We start from the raw sequence: 6,000 nt of genomic DNA on the forward strand, positions 1-6,000 counted from the left end.
CGGACTGAACGGAGGTGTTCCGCAAAGCGGTCACCCAATCTGCGTTTGGTCTCCCCAATGTAGAGGAGACCGCATCGTGAGCAGCGAATACAGTATACTAGATTGCGAGAAGTACAAGTAAATCGCTGTTTCACCTGGAAGGTGTAAAGTCTGTGGGTTGTATAGCGAATTAATACACAGACTACAAGAGTAACTTTAACAGGACTTTACTATTCGAAGGTCAGGGCGAATCTGCCCAATAAATTCTGCCACAGCACTTATATACCGGTGTGGTCGCCGTCGGTATTACAGTATACAGCAGCCAGGATAAAGTAGTGCCACACCTAAAATAGTTCTCTTAAAGGTGGACGGTTACATACAATAGTTCTCTTAAAGGTAGAACAGTTACATACACTACAATCCTCCCTTTTTAGCTTACAACATACTTATTCCCCATTAACATAACATCATAACATATCCAACTTCATGTTACAACAGTTCACCGAGGTAGTCTCTGCGGAAACAGTTCACAGATTCAGTCTCTGCGGGAAACAGTTCACAGATTCAGTCTCTGATCTTCTTGACTCGGTCCGGACCACGCCTCCGTGGTGTAGTCAGGTCACCTTGCTAGAGGGACTCATCCCATAGTCCTTCCCTAGACTTAACAGCTTTACTTCCATCACTTCTGAACTAGCATTGCTGACTTTTTAAAACAAACAAAAAACAGTTGGATTGCCTTGGGAAATTTTCCTACTTTCCAACTGATTTGGCTCCGTTCGGGGGACCACGTGTGTGATCGGGTAGAGGTAATAATGGTTCAGATGGTTATCATCTTCTGCTTCGTCTTTTCCTTTTTAGCTTCTTGGAGACTCTCGGGGCTCCATTGTCAGCTGCCAGCTGTAACGCCACCATCTCCCTATGTTCCTTAGACTTTAAGTGATTCATCCTGATTTCGGCACTTTGGGAGTTCTCGGCACAAGCTGGGCAGACCAGGTCCTCGTAATATTCAGTGTCACTCAACAGATCATGGTAATATTCGGTGTCGTCCTGAGCTAGGCCCGCGAGAGGGTCTTCTATTTCCTCCTTACCCAGCTGGACGTTAGCCGACTTTTGTTCCAAATCCCGACATCTGTCCTGAAGAGACTTCATCATGCGTTCAGATTCAATCCCGCTTTTTCTGGGCTTCCTGCAAGTCTTTTACTAATGACCTCATTTGTGATTTCAATACTTCAACTTCATTCGGAGATTGATTGATCGGACTATTCAATCCCTCTACTGAAGTAGTTGTTTCAGTATTCTGTTGTTCTACATTGCCATGCGTCAGTGTACTTTTGGCATCCAAGGGCTGTTCTGCTGCAGACTTCTCAGTCTGGGTTGCCACCTCAGCTCTTCCAATGACTTTTGAGAGCTCCCTTCCCTTTGAAGATTGAGGCTCGTATTTAAGTTTTTCCCATTTTAGAGTTTTATCCCTCAGCATATGAATGAGTTGGCTGACTGTTAACTCTTCTGCCATCATCCCTTTTCCATTAACTACAGGGCTGTTTATAACCTTGCCCTGGAGGAGTTGGCTGACTGTTAACTCTTCTGTCCTCATCCCTTTTCCATTAGCTGCAGGGCTGTTTAGAACCTTGTCCTGGGGCTCCTTTGCTGCTTCTACTTCGCCATCATCCGCAACCCCCATCATTCGAATTTCCACAAATGAATCGTCCGGTGATGCTGCACCCAACTTCAGTAGGAGCTCGGAAGTCATGTCGACCAACTCAGCTTTTTCTGCCTGCAACCTGCTAACCAGCGCCTTCAGTTGCGGCACATCTTGTTCCACCGGATTGGAGCACGCCCCTTCAGAAGCCGAATCAGCTTTGATTCGTTTGGCCTCCTCGTGCAGACGGTTTGTGTGCTCCTGCTCCCTTTTCTTCCCCAGCTGCTTCTGTTGTCTTTCCAGATTCTCCCATTCGGTATCATAGAACTTTTTCATTGCTTTCATCTCTTGCTCGAGACGGCAATTCAATTGTTCTAATTGCTGTCGTAATCTGAAATAAGTTTGCGTTCGAGCTCGATGTTCCTCAGTAATATATATGTCTGTAACTTGAACAGACTCAGAATTCTCTGTCAAGCTATGTTGTTGTTGTTCAGAGGAATTCTGTTCTGAAACTTTGTTCTCCTCTGGAGCATAAGCCTTTAGGCCCACATTCGTTCTACCAACCTTAGTCAGCAAGTTCATTTTAGACTTGTCTTTCATGCTTGGGCTGGTCTTATCGTCATCCGTTTCAGAGTCTGAGCTGATTGTCTGCCCTGAGTCCTCACTCGTTATTGCTTTGAGGTAGTGCCATTCCATGTCTATTTTCTTGATCCACTCCCGTCCTAGAAGTGGTGGTCCTCCCTCAGGTAGTACGTATAAGTCCATTCCGGGGTGTTCTTTGCCCCTGTCTCTCACCTTGACTCTTATCTTTCCCATGGGGTATACTTTATGCCCCGTGTATGTCTGCAATACGAACTTGGTATCTCTCAAGGGTATATGTGAGAATAGCCGGTTGTAATCCCTTCGATTTATGACTGATAGGGCTGATCCAGTGTCCAATTCCATTCTCACTTGGACTCCGGCTATTTTTAGCATGACCCAGATAGTTTGTAGGTCAGCTTCCTTACTCACATTATGAATTCTCAGACTACCCAGTTCCTGGCCGCTTGGGTCTGAATCCGAATTCTGTTCATCGGAACTCTTCTCAACCACCTTGTGTACTTTGTTGTACTTTTCCTGTGATGGCTTTTTTTTTTGGTTGTTGGTCTTCTTCCCTGACCGGCATACTTTGGCTATGTGACCGAGTTTGCCACATTTCCTACAGTCCTGGTTTTTAAACCAGCATTGGTTCTGGTCGTGTGTTGTCTTCCCACAACGATAACATTTCGTTGCACCCGAAGTAATTTGATCCACACTGAGGACCGCTGCCTTCAGCTGCATTTCCGCAGTTCCTTTTGCTGCGGCTTCGTGTGATGCTGCAATAAGGACAGCCCTATCCAGTGTAAGGTCGTTCTCTTCGAGCAGTCGCTTTTGCGTTCCTTCCTTCGACAACCCGCACACGAACTTGTCTCGCAATGCCTCTGTCAGATTTCCTCCAAACTGGCAGTATTTCGCTAGCCTACGCAGTTCGACCAAGTATTCCGCGTTGCTTTCCTCTTTCCGTTGCGTTCTCGCATAAAATTTGAATCGTTCCGCCAACATCAGCGGTGTGGGGTTCAAGTGATCCTTCAGAACAGCAACAATATTATCGAAGGTTTGATCCGCCGGTTTAACTGGTGCTAGAAGATGCTTCAATAGCCCGTATGTCTTCGCCCCCATCGAGTTTAGCAAGGTTATAGCTTTATCATCATCCTCTATTTTATTGGCCTCACAATATATCTCAATGCGTTCTACATACGTGGCCCAATCTTCTACCTCGGAATCGAAATCGTTGATGTTACCACGCTTAGGCATCTTCACCTCCCTGATAAACAACAACGAAATATTTCTTTAACTCTTTTTTATTTTAATTTTTTTTTTCCAAGATGGCGGTTTCCCCGCGCTTATCTTCTTTCCCCGCCCCTTTCAAAATGGCGGTTCCCGCTTCTGTCTTTTTCTCCGCCTACTGGCGGCTTCCCGCGGTTTCCCGCGCTTATCTTTCCCCGCCCACTTTCAAGATGGCGGTTCCCGCTTTTCTTCCCCTGGCGGGAGGGGTAAGCTTTTCCCTCGGGCGACGGCCGCTGGCTTTCGGGGTTCACAGCCTGCTCTTCGGCTTCAGCGCGTTCCCTTCTCTCGGCCGGGCAACCGGCTCTGGTACAACCCGTTGACGGCGAACGGTCTCAGCCGCTGGCTGGATCTCGCTCAGTCTCCCTCGCTCGGGCTCTGTCTCTCCGGTGCTGGGTACAACCCGTTGACGGTGAACAGTTTCAGCCGCTGGGCTGGATCTCGCTCAGTCTTCCTCGGGCTCTGTCTCTCCCGCTTGCGCGGCTCTCGCTCGCTCTCTCGCGGGCTCTGTCTCTCCCGTTCGCGCGGCTCTCGCTCGGGCTCTGTCTCTCCCGCTCTCGCTCGCTCTCTCTCGGGCTCTGTCTCTCCCGTTCGCGCGGCTCTCGCTCGGGCTCTGTCTCTCCCGCTCGCGCGGCTCTCAATCGCGCCTCCCAGCCCTCTCGCAGTCCGGTGCTTCCCTCCCCGGCTGCGGCTGAGTTCTCCGCGATTTATTTATTTGATCTCTTCCCGCGCCTTACGATCCCGGTCGCAGCGCTTCGTGGCCTCGGTCACTGTCCGACCTTTTTCACCCAATCGCTCCTCCCAGCCTCTCGCAGTCCGGTGCTTCCTCCCCGGCTGCGGCTGCGTTCTCCGTGGTTTATTTATTTTTATCTCTTCCCGCGCCTTACGATCCGGTCGCAGCGCTTCGTGGCCTCAGTCACTGTCTGGCCTTTTTCACCCCAATCGCGCCTCCCAGCTTCTCGCAGTCCGGTGCTTTCCTCCCCGGCTGTGGCTGAGTTCTCCGTGGCTTATTTATGTTTATATCTTCCCGCGCCTTACGATCCCGGTCTCAGCGCCTCGTGGTCGCGGTATTTGTCCGGCCTTTTTCGCCGTCGTGGTCTAGTCGTCTCACGACGCTCCCCAGCCCGCTTGTACCGCGGCTTCTGCTCCACGCTGCCCCAGTCTCAGCGCCTCTGGGCCCGACTTCTGTCCGGCTCCTTTCCCCCTCGACCGTGGTCGAGTGCACCGCCCTTATCCTCCGTTTATTTGTTTCTATTTTCCCTTTACTCACAGTCACCGTGACCGACTTGCTTCTCGTGTTGATCGGCTCACTCACCACCGTGGCAGAAGGGACAATCCGTGCCTGTTGCTGATGGAAGACTTCGTGTTTGAAATCTTCCTCCTTTCTTCGTCTGCAGACTCGAGTTTTCTGTCAGCAAAACGACGAGGGCGGGTGCCTCTTCTCGACGCTCGTTTACTTCTTCAGAAGTATTGTTGCCGCAGGGTAAGATCGAACTCGTCGCCACTGTAAAGTCTGTGGGTTGTATAGCGAATTAATACACAGACTACAAGAGTAACTTTAACAGGACTTTACTATTCGAAGGTCAGGGCGAATCTGCCCAATAAATTCTGCCACAGCACTTATATACCGGTGTGGTCACCGTCGGTATTACAGTATACAGCAGCCAGGATAAAGTAGTGCCACACCTAAAATAGTTCTCTTAAAGGTGGACGGTTACATACAATAGTTCTCTTAAAGGTAGAACAGTTACATACACTACAGAAGGGGTGTTTGGGGCCCTGGACAGTGGGAAGGGGGGAGGTATAGGGGCAGGTGTTACATCTCCTCCGCTTGCACGGGAAGGTGCCAGGCGAAGAGGAAGGGCTGTTTGGGGTGATAGAGGAGTGGACTAGGGTGTCTCGGAGGGAGCGGTCCCTGCGGAATGCTGAAAGGGGAGGGGAGGGGAAGATACGTTTGGTGGTGGGATCACTTTGGAGGTAGCGGAAATGCCGGAGGATGATCCGTTGAATGTGGAGGCTGGTGGGGTGAAAGGTGAGGACAAGGGGAACCCTATCGTGGTTCCGGGAGGGAGGGGCAGGGGTGAGGGCAGAAGTGCAGGAGATAGAACTGACACGGTCAAGGGCAGTGTCAACCACAGTAGAGGGGAATCCTCGGTTGCGGAAAAAGGAAGACATGTCTGAAGCACTGGTGTGGAAGGTGGCGTCGTCGGAGCAGATACGGCGGAGGCGGAGAAACTGGGAGAATGGAATAGAGTCCTTACAGGAAGCGGGGTGGGAGGAAGTGTAGTCCAGGTAGCTGTGGGAGTCAGTGGGCTTGTAGTAAATATTGGTCGATAACCTATCCCCAGAGATGGAGACGGAGAAGTCGAGGAAGGGAAGGGAAGAGTCCGAGATGGACCATGTGAAGGTGAGGGAAGGGTGGAAATTGGAGGCAAAGTGAATGAAATTGTCAAGTTCAGGGCGAGAGCAGGAAACGGCACCGATACAGTCATCAATGTATCGGAAAAAGAGGTGAGGGA

Source organism: Somniosus microcephalus, chromosome 10 (genome assembly GCF_052327205.1).
Source record: "Somniosus microcephalus isolate GS21.2 chromosome 10, FLI_Smic_1.0, whole genome shotgun sequence".
Lineage (NCBI taxonomy): Eukaryota > Metazoa > Chordata > Chondrichthyes > Squaliformes > Somniosidae > Somniosus > Somniosus microcephalus.